The following is a 14398-nucleotide window of genomic DNA, read 5'->3' on the forward strand; positions in this document are numbered from 1 at the left end:
AACAATTAGGCAAGAAAAAGAAATAAAGGACTTCATTTGGAAAAGCAGATGTAACATTAACTCTGTCACATATGACATGGACATGTATGTAGGTTCCTCAAAAAGTTAAAAATAGAACTACCCTCTGATCCAGCAGTTGCACTCCAAGGTATTAAGGTATTTACCCAAAGAATACAAAAACACTAATTTATGATACATGAACCTCAATGTTTATAGCAGCATTTTCTATGGTAGGCAAATTATGGAAACAGCTCAAATGTTCATTGACTAATGAATAGATGAGTAAGATATGGGATACACACACACACACACACACACACACACACACACACACACACTGGAATGTTACTCGGACAAAAGAAAAGAATGAAAATTTGCCACTTGCAATGACGTGGATGGAACTAGAGAGTATTACGTTAAGAGAAATAAGTCTTTCAAAGACAAATACCATATGATGTCACTCATATGTGGAACTTAAGAAGCAAAACAAATGAGCAAAGGGTAAAAGAGAGAGAGAGGCAAATCAATAGACTTTTTTTTTTTTAATTTTTTGAGGAATCTCCACACTGTTTTCCAAAGTGTGGAGATTCCTTAAAGAATTAAAAAAAAAGAGCTACCTTATGACCTGGGTATTTACCCCAAAGATACAGATGTAGTGGAAAGAAGGGCCATATGTACCCCAATGTTCATAACAGCAATGTCCATGATAGCCAAATTGTGGAAAGAGCCGAGATGCCCTTCAACAGACGAATGGATAAAGAAGATATGGTCCATAAATACAATGGAATATTACTCAGGCATCAGAAAGAACGAATACCCAACTTTTGCATCAATGTGGATGGGACTAGAGGGGTGTATGCTAAGTGAAATAAGTCAAACAGAGAAAGTCAATTATCGTATGGTTTCACTTATTTGTGGAACATAAGGAATAGCATTGAGGACTTTGGGAGGGGAAAATGAAGTGGGGGATCAGAGGAGGAGATGGACCATGAGGGACTATGGAATCCAAGAAAAAAAAACTGAGGGTTTTAGAGGGGAGGGGGGTAGTGGATGGGTGAGCTCGGTGATGGATATTAAGCAAGGGTAGGTATTGCATGGAGCACTGGATGTTATACACAAACAATGAATCACCGGAATACTACATCAAAAATTAGTGATGTACTGTATGGTGACTAACATAACATAATAAAGAATTAAAATTAAAAAAAATCTAATTACCTAGCAATGACCCCACTTTCAAAAGCCATCACATTGAGGATTAGGTATTCAAAATATAAATTTGGGGGGACACATTCAACCCATAATATTCTACCCTTTGGTTTCCCAAAATTTATGTCCTTTTCACATATAAAATCATTTATTGCATTCCAATAGCCCCTAAGTTTTTACTCATTTTTACCCGACATTAGATCTCAGGTCTAAAGCCCAAAGTCTCATCAAAATGTCAAATCAGATATGGTGAGACTCAAAGTATGATTCATATTGAGGTAAATCCCTCTCTAGCTGTAAACCTGTGAAACTAGATGAGTTATATGCTTCTAAAATACAATGATGTAACAGACATAGGATAGATATTTCCACTCCAAAAGGTAGAAATAAGAAAGAAGGAAGGGATGATGGGACCCAAGAAAGTCCAAAATTTAGTAAGGCAAATCCATTAGATCTTCAGGTGTGAGAGTGATCTTTCATTCAATGCTCTGCCCTCTAGGCTAACTGGAGTAGAAATGATACCTCTGAGACTCAGTGGAGCAGCCTCAATCCTTCAACTGGGCAAGGCACTACCCACATGGCTCTATACAGAGGCTCTGCCCATGCCACAGTGCTCTGTGGTGAACCTGCCCTCTGAATCCAAGGTGGGGGCAGCTCTGTGCTTTGGGCTTGTTCAGTCTGGGCCTGTGGTGGGAGTGGCAGCCCCAATGAGCCCTGAATTGCCTTTATGATCCTTCTTCCTTTTTTAAGTTCTTAGTGAAAGTCCACTTCCTGGTTTGTGGACAGCAGCCATCTTTATGTCTACTTGAATGGTTTTTCCTCCATGCATGTGCATGGAAAGAAAAGGAAAGATTTCTTCTTTCCTCCTTTTATAAAGACACTAATCACATGCGCGTTCCATCCCCTGACCTTACTAAACGACCTTTCAAATGTTCCACCTCCAAATGCCATCACAGTAGATAGGATGATTTTATTTATTTATTTTTTGATAGGATGATTTTAATAAACAAATTTAGGGAGGACACATTCAGTACATGACAATGTCTCAATACCTGGAATGTGATACAGAACTGAACCAAGAGGAAGGAAATCAGGGACAAGGGTTAGATGCAGTGGACATGGCCGCAGTTATCAGTGATGGGAGCAGAGAGGAGAAAAGTAAGGTTGTCCAATGAGACAATTCTATCCGTATGATCATTTTTTTCTTTGTAATTTACAAGCTGGGATCCCCTCCAACTCCAATAAGGTGGAAGGCCCATATTTATGGGGATCAGGGCATTGCCCGAGCAAGTAACACAGTAAGAAATTCCTTCCTCTTTTATTCTAAGAGAGAGAGAGAGAGAGAGAATGAAAAGATGCTTAATCTGACAGCATGAAACTTCATGCCATATGCGATTTGTCCTCTTTGTCATAGTCATAAGTCTATCAGATTTTAAAATAACCTTAGCACTAATTTCTACGTGAAGATTTTAACTATAAAGTAAAACAGTGACAGAGAACTAAATTCCCTCCTTGCTTATCAACTAGCAATTCAGAAGAGCACTGTGGCTCAAAGCACCAACTTTAGAGGCAGACACATCTGAGTTTTAATCCTATTTCAGCTATCTTCCAGCTGTGTGCCCTTGTGACATTTTCTTCAATCTTCCAACCAGAGTCATCACTGAAATGGCAGGTAAAGTAAACTGTAGTAGCAGATTTAAAATCTACATTTGAGGCAACAGAAAAAAAAAAACAATTTATTGTGTAGGAAAACGAAAAGCAAGTATTAGTGGCATCAAGGAAATTAAACTATCTGTTGCAAAAAGTAGATGTGTAAAAAGGATGACAAGAGCAATAATCACAAGGGAAAACAGGGAAAGGGCCCTAGATTAATGGATGTTCCTGAAGATGATCCACCCTAGTTACAACTGAAGCAATATTCAAAATGTAAGTGAAGAACATCTGACTAAGTAAGAAAAGTTTTGAGCGTGCAGATCAAGAGAACTGAATACGTTCTAGGAAAAAAATCAAAGATTCCACTCTTGGACATATTAGACACATCCAAAAAAAATCATCACATGTGAACTTGCAGCAAATCAAATTCAAATAACAGCCACAGATATATGAATGTCATCAAGATTATTTTAAGCAACAAATAAATAATTCACTCAAATTGTCTTAAACCATGAGGAAAGTATTATTTCGAATAATAAGTTCAGAGATTGAGAAGGATTCATATTTGGTTGGTCCAGTGGCTCAATGAAATCATGAACAACCAGGTTCCTGAAATCTTTCTCCTCTGTTCTCCACCCAGGTTGCAAAGTGACTGGTAGTAGTAATAAAAACAATAATTAGGGGCGCCTGGGTGGCTCAGTGGGTTAAAGCCTCTGCCTTCAGCTTGGGTCATGATCTCAGGGTCCTGGGATCGAGACCCACATCTGGCTCTCTGCTCAGCAGGGAGCCTGCTTCCTCCTCTCTTTCTGCCTGCTTCTCTGCCTACTTGTAGATCTCTGTCTGTCAAATAAATAAATAAAATCTTTAAAAAAATAATAATAATTAATGTCCACCAGGGAATGAAAGCGAATTTTCAATGGGTTTTTTTTTGAGAAATTGAACTTGTTATTTTGAGATAAATGAAAATGTGATCCTGTATGGTCTTTGTCTAGTTTCTGTCAATGGTAACATCCTGCAAAATTATACAGTACAATATCACAGCCAGGATTTGGTATTGCTATACTCTGCTGATCTTGTACAGATTTTCCCAGTTTTACCTTTATTCCTCTGTGTGTGTGTGTGTGTGTGTGTGTGTGTGTGCGCACGCGCGCGCATATTGGATCTGTTATGTTTTGTCACATTAGATTTCAATTTTGTAAGTTTATGTCTCTACCACCACAGTCAAGATACAGGGTATTTCTATTACCACAATTGTTCCACATATTGCCCTTTTAAAATCACGATGACTTAACTATCCTCCACCCTACCCATAACCCCAGGCAGCCGCAAATCTGTTTTCAATGTCTGTAACTTTGCCATTTCAACTTCTAAAACTTCAAAAAATATATAAGTGAAATCAAACAATACATGACTTTTCAACACCGGCTTTTTATTTTCATCAATCACAAAACCCTTAGATAAATCCAAATGTTTATACAAACAGTTCATTCCTTTTTATTGCTTCTAGTATTCCATGGTAGGGATATATCACAATTTGTTTACTGTGATTTTTTTCAGTTGACTTGTTTTATTATTTTTTAATTGGAGTTGACACACAATGTTACATTAGTTTCAGGCATAAAATATTGTGATTTGACAAGTCTATAGATTATGCTATGCTCACCGCAAGTATAGCTACCATCTCTCATCATACACTGCTATTACAATACCACTGACTATATTACCTTAAGTGGTACCTTTTTTTATTATCTTATGTTGATCACCATACAGAACATCGTTAGTTTTTGATGTAGTGTTCCATGATTCATTCTTTGCATATAACACCCATTGTTCCATGCAATATGTGCCTTCCTTAATACCCACCACTATGCTAACCCATCCTCCAACCACCTCCCCTCTGAAACCCTCAGTGTGTTTCCTGGAGGCCATAGTCTCTCATGGTTTGTCTCTCCCTCTGATTCCTCCCCCTTCATTTTCCCCTTCCTTCCCCTATTGTCCTCCATTCTATTCCTTATGTTCCATATAAAAGTGAAACCATACAATAATTGTCTTTCTCTGCTTGATTAATTTCACTTACCATAATTCCCTCCAGTTGCATCCATGTTGATGTAAAAGTTAGGTATTCATCCTTTCTGATGAGTGAGTAATATACCATTGTATATATGAACCACATCTTCTTCATCCATGCATCTGTTGAAGGGCATCTTGGCTCCTTCCAGTTTGGCTATTGGGGACATTGCTCTTATGAACATTGGGGTGCATATGCCACTTCTTTTCACTACATCTGTGTCTTTTGGGTAAATACCCAGTAGTGCAATTGTTGGGTCATAGTGTAGTTCTATTTTTAACTTTTTGCAGAACACCCATACTGTTTTCCAAAGTGGCTGTACCAACTTGAATTAGCCATCAGGGAAATTCAAATCAAAACCACACTGAGATATTACCTTACACCCTTTAGAATGGCAAAAATTAATAAGGCAGGAAACTAAATGTTGGAGAGTATATGGAGAAAGGGGGAACCCTCTTACATGGTTGGTAAGCTGGACCTTTCATCCCCGTGATTAATTTATTCCATAATTGGAAGCCTGCTCCTCCCAGTCCATTTCATACATCTTGCCCATCCTCCCAACACCCTCCCCTTTGGCAATCATGTTTGTTCTCTGTATTTATGGGACTTTTCTGCTTTTTGATTATTGGTTTGTTTATCAAATTCTACATGTAAGTAAAACAATAGGGTATTTGTCATTCTCTGTCTGACTTAAATCACTTAGTATAATACCTTCTAGGTCCATCCATAGCGTCACAAATGGCAAGATCACATCCTCTTTCATGGCTAAGTAATGTTCCATTGCGCGCGCGCGCGCACACACACACACACACACACATATAAACTTTTTTTTTACATTTTTAAATTTAAATTCAAGATAGTTTACATATGGGGTGCCTAGGTGGCTCAGTCATTAATCATCTGCCTTCACCTCAGGTCATGATGCCAGGGTCCTGGGATTGAGCCCTGCATCAAGCTCCCTGCTCAGTGGAAAATCTGCTTCTCCCTCTCCCACTCCCCCTGCTTGTGTTCCCTCTCTTGCCATGTATCTCTCTGTCAAATAAATAAATAAAATCTTTAAGAAAGAAAGATATTTAACCTATAGTATAATATTGGTTTCAGGAATAGAATTTAGTGATTCATCACTTACATAATGACACCCAGTACTCATCGCAACGTGTGTCCTCCTTAATGCCCATCACCCATTTAGCCCATTCTCCACCTCCCTTCCCTCAATCTTCGGTTTATTCTCTATAGTTAAAATTTTCTTACAATTTGCCTCCCTTCCAATTTTTATCTTATTTTCCTCCCTTCCCCTATGTTCATCTGTTTTGTTTCCTAAATTCCACATATGAGTGAAATCACATGATATTTGTCTTTCTGACTGACCTATTTCACTTAACGTAATACACTCTAGTTCCACCCAAGTTTTTGCAAAAAGCAAGATTTCATTCTTTTGATGGTGGAGTAATATTCCATTGTGTGTGTGTATATATATAAAATCTTCTTTATCCATTCATCAGTTGATGAATATTTGGGCTATTTCCACAATTTGGCTATTCTTGATAGTGTTGATGTAAACATTGTGGAGCATGTGCCCCTTTGAATTAGCATTTTTGTATCTTTTGGATAAATCCTTAGTACTGCAATTGCTGGGTCCTATGGTAGTTCTATTTTTAACTTTTTGAAGGATCTCCATACTATTTTCTACAGTTGCTGCACCACTTTGCCTTCCCACCAACAGTGCAAAAGTGTTCCCCTTTCTCCAGATCTACACCAACATCTGTTAATTCCTGAGTTGTTAGCCATTCTGACTTGTGTGAGGAGTTATCTCATTGTAGTTTTTATTTGTATTTTCCTGATGATGAGTGATGTCGAGCATTTTTTCATGTGTCTGTTAGCCACTTTTATGTCTTCTTTGGAGAAATGTCTGTTCATGATGACTGCCCATTTCTTAACTGGATTATTTATTTTGGGATGTTGATTTTGATGAGTTCTTTGTAGATTCTGGATACTAGCCCTTTATAGGACATGTCATTTGCAAATATCTTCTCCCATTCTGAAGGTTGTCTTTTAGTTTTGTTGAGTGTTTCCTTTGCTACACCAATGCTTTTATATATATTATATATATTATTATATTAATTATTATATTATTATAATTATTATATAATTATATACTAATTATTATATATATAATTTATTTCTTTTCAGTGTAACAGTATTCATTGTTTTTGAACCACACCCAGCGCTCCATGCAATATGTGCCCTCCCCAATACCCACCACCGGGTTCCCCCAACCTCCCACCTCCTGCCCCTTCAAAACCCTCAGGTTGTTTTTCAGTTTCCATAGTCTCTCATGGTTCACCTCCCCTTCTAATTTCCCTCAACTCCCTTCTCCTCTCCAGCTCCCCATGTCCTCCATGTTATTTGTTAAGCTCCACAAATAAGTGAAACCATATGATAATTGGCTCTCTCTGCTTGACATATTTCACTCAGCATAATCTCTTCCAGTCCCGCCCATGTTGCTGCAAAAGTTGGGTATTCATCCTTTCTGATGGAGGCATAATACTCCATAGTGTATATAGACCACATCTTCCTTATCCATTCATCCATTGAAGGGCATCTTGGTTCTTTCCACAGTTTGGCGACCGTGGCCATTGCTGCTATAAACATTGGGGTACAGATGGCCCTTCTTTTCACTATATCTGTATCTTTGGGGTAAATACCCAGTAGTGCAATGGCAGGGTCATAGGGAAGCTCTATTTTTAATTTCTTAAGGAATCTCCACACTGTTTTCCAAAGTGACTGTACCAACTTGCATTGCCACCAACAGTGTAAGAGGGTTCCCTTTCTCCACATCCTCTCCAACACACGTTGTTTCTTGTCTTGCTAATTTTGGCCATTCTTTTTTTTTTTTTTTAAAGATTTTATTTATTTATTTGACAGAGAGAAATCACAAGTAGATGGAGAGGCAGGCAGAGAGAGAGAGAGGGAAGCAGGTTCCCTGCTAAGCAGAGAGCCCGATGCAGGCCTCGATCCCAGGACCCTGAGATCATGACCCGAGCCGAAGGCAGCGGCTTAACCCACTGAGCCACCCAGGCTCCGTAATTTTGGCCATTCTAACTGGTGTAGGGTGGTATCTCAATATGTTTTTTTTTAAATTTATTTATTTTCAGCATAACAGTTTCATTATTTTTTTCACCACACCCAGTGCTCCATGCAAAACGTGCCCTCTATAATACCCACCAACTGGTACCCCAACCTCCCAACCCCTCCCGCCACTTCAAACCCCTCAGATTGTTTTTTGGAGTCCATAGTCTCTCATGAGTCACCTCCCCTTTCAATTTACCCCAACCCCCTTCTCTCTAACTCCCCATGTCCTCCATGCTTTTTGTTATGCTCCACAAATAAGTGAAACCATATGATAATTGACTCTCTCTGCTTGACTTATTTCACTCAGCATAATCTCTTCCAGTCCGGTCCATGTTGCTACAAAAGTTGGGTATTCATCCTTTCTGATGGAGGCATAATACTCCATAGTGTATATGGACTACATCTTCCTTATCCATTCATCCGTTGAAGGGCATCTTGGTTCTTTCCACAGTTTGGCGACCGTGGCCATTTCTGCTATAAACATTAGGGTACAGATGGCCCCTTCTTTTCACTACATCTGTATCTTTGGGGTAAGTACCCAGGAGTGCAATGGCAGGGTCATAGGGAAGTTCTATTTTTAATTTCTTGAGGAATCTCCACACTGTTCTCCAAAGAGGCTGCACCAACTTGCATTCCCACCAACAGTGTAAGAGGGTTCCCTTTCTCCACATCCTCTCCAACACATGTTGTTTCCTGTCTTGCTAGTTTTGGCCATTCTAACTGGTGTAAGGTGATATCTCAATGTAGTTTTAATTTGAATCTCCCTGATGGCTAGTGATGATGAACTTTTTTTTCATGTGTCTGATAGCCATTTGTATGTCTTTATTGGAGAAGTGTATGTCCATATCTTCTGCCCATTTTTTTATATGATTGTCTGTTTTGTGTGTGTTGAGTTTGAGGAGTTCATTATAGATCCTGGTTATCAACCTTTTGTCTATACTGTCATTTGCAAATATCTTCTCCCATTCTGTGGGTTGCCTCTTTGTTTTTTTGACTGTTTCCTTTGCTGTGCAGAACTTTTGATTTTGATGAAGTCCCAAAAGTTCATTTTCCCTTTGGTTTCCTTTGCCTTTGGAGACATATCTTGAAAGAAGTTGCTGTGGCTGATATCAAAGAGATTACTGCCTATGTTCTCCTCTAGGATTCTGATGGATTCCTGTCTCACATTGAGGTCTTTTATCCGTTTTGAGTTTATCTTTGTGTACGGTGTAAGAGAATGGTCGAGTTTCATTCTTCTACAAATAGCTGCCCAGTTTTCCCAGCACCATTTATTGAAGAGACTGTCTTTTTTCCATTGTATATTTTTTCCTGTTTTGTCGAAGATTATTTGACCATAGAGTTGAGGGTCCATATCTGGGCTCTCTACTGTGTTCCACTGGTCTATGTGTCTGTTTTTATGACAGTACCATGCTGTCTTGGTGATCACAGCTTTGTAGTAAAGCTTGAAATCAGGTAACGTGATGCCCCCCTGTTTTTTTATCTCCCTGATATTTTTGTTTTTCAACATTTCCTTAGCAATTCGGGGTCTATTCTGATTCCATACAAATTTTAGGATTATTTGCTCCAGCTTTTTGAAGAATAGTGGTGGAATTTCAATTGGAATAGCATTAAAAGTATAGATTGCTCTAGGCAGTATAGACATTTTAACAATGTTTATTCTTCTGATCCAAGTGCATGGAATGGTCTTCCATCTTTTTGTGTCTTCTTCAATTTCTTTCATGAGTGTTCTGTAGTTCCTCGAATACAGATCCTTTACCTCTTTGGTTAGGTTTATTCCCAGGTATCTTATGGTTCTTGGTGCTATAGTAAATGGAATCAATTCTCTAGTTTCCCTTTCTGTATTTTCATTGTTAGTGTTCATCAAAACTATCTATGAAAGACCCACAGCAAATATCATCCTCAATGGGAAAAAGCTTGCAGCCTTCCCGTTGAGATCAGGAACACGACAAGGATGCCCACTCTCACCACGCTTGTTCAACGTAGTATTAGAAATCCTAGCAACAGCAATCAGACAACAAAGGTATCCAAATTGGTAATGAAGAAGTCAAACTCTCTCTCTTTGCAGATGACATGATTTTTTATGTGGAAAACCCAAAAGACTCCACCCCCAAACTACTAGAACTCATACAACAATTCAGCAACGTGGCACGATACAAAGTCAATGTACAGAAATCAGTGGCTTTCTCAATGTGGTTTTAATTTGAATCTCCCTAATGGCTAGTGACGTTGAACATCTTTTCATGTGTCTGATAGCCATCTGTATGTCTTCATTGGAGAAGTGTCTGTTCATATATTCTGCCCATTTTTTGATATGATTATCAGTTTTGTGTGTGTTGAGTTTGAGAAGTTCTTTATACATCCTGGATATCAACCTTTTGTCTGTATTGTCATTTGCTAATATCTTCTCCCATTCTGTGGGTTGCCTCTTTGTTTTGTTGACTGTTTCCTTTGCTGTGCAGACTTTTGATCTTGATGAAGTCCCAAAAGTTCATTTTAGCTTTTGTTTCCTTTGCCTTTGGAGACATATCTTGAAAGAAGTTGCTGTGGCTGATATCGAAGAGGTTACTGTCTATGTTCTCCTCTAGGATTCTGATGGATTCCTGTCTCACATACACAGAAGCTTTTTATCTTGAAAAAGACCTGTCGTTAATTTTGGCTTTTGTTTCCCTTGCCTCTGGAGACGTATCTACCAAGAAGTTACTGTGGTCGAGGTCAAAGATGTTGCTGCCTCTTTTTTCCTCTAAGATTTTGATGGTTTCCTGTATTATATTTAGGTTTTTCATCCATTTTGAATTTATTTTTGTGTATGGTGTAAGAAAGTGGTCCAGTTTCATACTTAAGCATCTCGCTTAAGTATGTTTTCCCAACACCATTTGTTGAAGAGACTGTCTTTTTCCATTGGATATTCTTCCCTATTTTTTCGAAGATTGGTTGACCATATAGTTGTGGGTCCATTTCTGGGTTCCCTATTCTGTTCTATTGATCTTATGTGTCTGGTTTTTGAGCCAGTACCATACTGTCTTGATGATTACAACTTTGTAATTCAGCTTGAAGCCTGGATTGTGATGCCTCCTTCTTTGCTTTTCTTTTTCAACATTAGTTTGACTATTTAGGGTCTTTCTTGGTTCCGTACAAATCTTAGGATTGTGTGTCCTACTTTTGTGAAAAATGTTAGTGGCATTTTTTCTGGATTACATTGAATGTGTAGATTGCTTTGGTAGTATAGATATTTTGACAATATTTGTTCTAATCCACAAGCATGGAATGTTTTACCATTTCGTTGTGTGTTCTTTAATTCCTTTCATTACTATTCTATAGCTTTTGGTATACAGTTCTTTTACCTCTTTACTTGGGTTTATTCTTAGGTATCTTATGCTTTTGGTGAAATTGTAAACAAGACTGATTCTTTGATTTCTCTTTCTGCTGCTTTGTTAGTGGTGTATAGAAACGCAACAGATTTCTGTATGTTGATTTTATATCCTGCAACTTTGCTGAATTCGTGTATCAGTTCTAGCAATTTTTGATGGAGTCTTTCAGATTTTCATCATAGAGTATAATGTCGCCTGCAAAGAGTGAAAGTTTGACTTCTTGCTTGATCATTTGGATGCTTCTTATTTCCTTTTGTTATTGGACTGCTGAAGCTAGGACTTCCAGTACTATGCTGAACAATAGTGGAGACAGTGGACACCCTTGCCATGTTTCTGAACTTAAAGGAGAAGGTCTCAGTTTTTGCCCATTGAGGATGATATCAAGTATGAGTCTTTCATATATGCCTTTTATGATGTTGATGAATGTTTCTTCTATCCCTACTTTCCTGAGGGTTTTCATAAAGAATGGAGGCTGCATTTTGTCAAATACTTTTCTGTATCTATTGAGAGGATCATATGGTTCTTAGCTTTCATTTATTAATGTGGTGTATCACGTTGATTTGCAGATATTGATCCACACCTGCACCCAGGAATAAATCCTACTTGACCATGGTGAATAATCCTTTTAATGTACTCTTGGATTCAATTAGCTAGTATCCTGTTGAGAATTTTTGCATCCACATTCATCAGGGATATTAGTTTGTAATTCTCCTTTTTAGAGGGGTCTTTTTCTGGTTTTGGAATCAAGGTAATGCTGGCCTCATAGAATGACTCTGGAAGTTTTCCTTCCATTTCTATTTTTTGGAACAGCTTCAGAAGAATGAGAATAAATTCTTCATTAAATGTTTAATAGAATCCCCCTGGGAAGCCATCTGGTCCTGGACTCTAGTTTATGGGAAATTTTTGAATATGGATTCAAATTCTTTGCTTGTTATGGGTCTGTTCAAATTTTCTATTTCTTTGTGTTTCAATTTTGGTAGTTTATATGTTCTAGTAATTTATCCATTTCTTCTAGATTCCTCAACTTGTCATATAGTTGTTCATAATATTCTCTTACCACTGTTTGTATTTCTGTTCTTCAGTGTTGGTTGTGATCTCTTTCATTCATGATTTTATTTATTTGGGTCCTTTCTCTTTTCTTTTTGATAAGTCTGGCTAGGAGTTTATCAATATTGTTGATTCTTTGAAAGAACCAGTCCCTAGTTTTATTGATGTATTCTGTGTTTTTGATTTCTATATCACTTATTTCTGCTCTAATCTTAAGTGTTTCCCTCTTCTGCTGGTTTTAGGCTTTATTTGCTGTTCTTTTTCCAGCTTCTTTAGGTGTGAGATTAGTTTGCGTATTTGGTACTTTTCTTGCTTCTTGAGGAAGACCTCTATTGCTGTATACTTCCCTCTTAGGACTGCCTTTGCTGTATCCAAAAAGTTTTGAACTGTCATATTTTCATTTTCATTTGCTTCTATGTATTTTTAAATTTCTTCTTTAATTTCCTTGTTAACCCATCCATTCTTTAGTAGGATGTTCTTTAGTCTCCAGGTATTTGAGGTCTTTTGAAATTTTTTCTTGTGGATGATTTTGTTTCATAGCATTGTGGTCTGACAATATGAAGGGTATGATCTCCATCATTTTGTGCTTGTTGAAGCCTGATTTATGGCCTTGTATGTGATCTACTCTGGAGAATGTTCCATGTCCACTTGAAAAGAATGTGTATTCTCCAGCTTTGGGTTGAAATGCTGTGAATATATCTGTGAAGTCCATTTGGTCGAGCGTGCCATTCAAACCCCTTGTTTCTTTGTGGATCTTCTCCTTAGATGATCTCTCCATTGCTGTGAGTAGGGTGTTAAAGTCCCGTATTATCACGGTTTTATTACCAATGAGTTTCTTTAAATTTTTTATTAATTGATTTATATATTTGATTGCTCCAAAGTTAGGGCCATAGATATTTACAATTGTTAGATTTTCTTGTTGGATAAACCCCTTTATTATGATATAGGGGACCTCCTTGTCTCTTATTAAAGTCTTTAGTTTAAAATCTCATCTGTCTGGTAGAAGGATGGCTACTCCAGCTTTCTATTGATGTTCATTAGCATGAGAGATGGTTTTCCACCCCCTCTCACTTTCAATCTGGAGGTGTCATTGGGTCTAAAATGAGTCTCATAAGCAACATACGAATGGGTCTTTTTATTTATTTTTTATTCATTCTGATACCTGATTTTTTGATTTGAGCATTTAGTACACTTAAATTCAGAATACTGGGGCACCTGGGTGAGTCAGTGGGTTAAAGCCCCTGCCTTCGGCTCAGGTCATGATCCCAGAGTCCTGGGATCGAGCCCCACATCGGACTCTCTGCTCGTCAGGGAGCCTGCTTCCTCCTCTCTCTCTGCCTGCCTCTCTGCCTACTTGTGAACTCTCTCTGTCAAATAAATAAATAATATATTTAGAAATAAATAAATAAATAAATAAATTCGGAGTACTCATTAATAGATAAGAATTTGGTGCCAGTATATTACCTGTAAAGTTGCTTTGTTTCTTCTAGTTGTTGTTGCCTCGGTCTCTATTTTCCACTCAAAGGATTCCACCCCCTTTTTTAAATTTTTTAATTATTTTTTAATTTTTATTTTTTTTAAATTTCTTCTCAGTGTTCCAGAATTTCTTGTTCAAGCACCACACCCAGTGCTCCATGCAATACGTTCCCTTATTGATACCTACCACTAGGCTCACCCAACCTCCCACCCTCCGCACCTCCAAACCCCTCAGATTGTTTTTCAGAGTCCATAGTCTCTCATGGTTCTTCTTCCCCTCCAATTTCCCCCAACTTCCTTCTCTTCTCCAGGTCCCCATGTCCTCCACGTTATTCATTATGCTCCACAAATAAGCAAAACCATGTGATAATTGACTCTCTGCTTGACTTATTTCACTCAGCACAATCTCGTCCATGTTCATACAAAAGTTGGGTATTCGCCCTTT

The sequence above is a fragment of the Mustela erminea genome, chromosome X, assembly GCF_009829155.1.
Source record: "Mustela erminea isolate mMusErm1 chromosome X, mMusErm1.Pri, whole genome shotgun sequence".
NCBI classification, from domain to species: domain Eukaryota; kingdom Metazoa; phylum Chordata; class Mammalia; order Carnivora; family Mustelidae; genus Mustela; species Mustela erminea.